This window comes from Phascolarctos cinereus, unplaced genomic scaffold (assembly GCF_003287225.1).
Source record: "Phascolarctos cinereus isolate Bilbo 61053 unplaced genomic scaffold, phaCin_HiC Scaffold_726;HRSCAF=1367, whole genome shotgun sequence".
In the NCBI taxonomy this organism is placed as follows: Eukaryota; Metazoa; Chordata; class Mammalia; order Diprotodontia; family Phascolarctidae; genus Phascolarctos; species Phascolarctos cinereus.
In genome coordinates, this window is record NW_027556098.1 from 54,699,433 (window position 1) to 54,700,246 (window position 814).

The window sequence follows — 814 nt, forward strand, 5'->3', positions numbered from 1 at the left end:
ATACCTTTATCTTCCTCCCCCTAAGTATTGCTATTCTAGGGGCAAGTGGATCCAAAAGCTATAGCTTTCACTTGGCATTTGACTCTTTCACACCAAATCCTACTTAAACAAAAGGGTACCAAAGCCCATTTATCCACAGAAATAACAAAAAAGAATGCCAGAAAATACATGAGTGAATAAGCTCTCCAGCTGGGAGTGAGATCTCAGCCTTGTATTGTCTTGTCCCTGATTTCCAGAGTTCCTTCAGCTGATTTCTAGTTCTCCAGGTGTGTCTTCACTTGGAGAAGATGATACTTAGCTCCCCTCATAGTTTTCACCAAAGCTGCAGGCATTGGACTGCTAATAGGCTTCTGACCTCCTGGAGTGCCCTTGCTTATAGTGGTGATGTCTCCTCACCTCCACTCTCTAAAAACTCTGCCAGTCAGGGCACTGTGTGCAGCTACTTTAAAAAAAGTTTCTATTGATATTTTCCATTTCTTGCATGAACATAGTGTTCCATGTATCTCTTCTCAATCCTCTCCCAGACAGCCACCCTATATAAAAATAGAATTTTTTTTTGTTTAGGCAATGGGGTTAAGTGACTTGCCTAGGGTCACACAGCTAGTAAGTGTTACATGTGTGAGGTTGGATTTGAACTCAGGTCCTCCTGAATCCAATGCTGGTGCTGTATCCACTATGCCACCTAGCTGCCCCAAAAGTTGTAAGGTTTTTATTTTTAATTTTTAGGCAATTGGGGTTAAGTGACTTGCCCAAGGTCACACGGTTAGTAAGTGTCAAGTGTTTGGTCTGAGGTATTTGAACTCAGGTCCTCCTG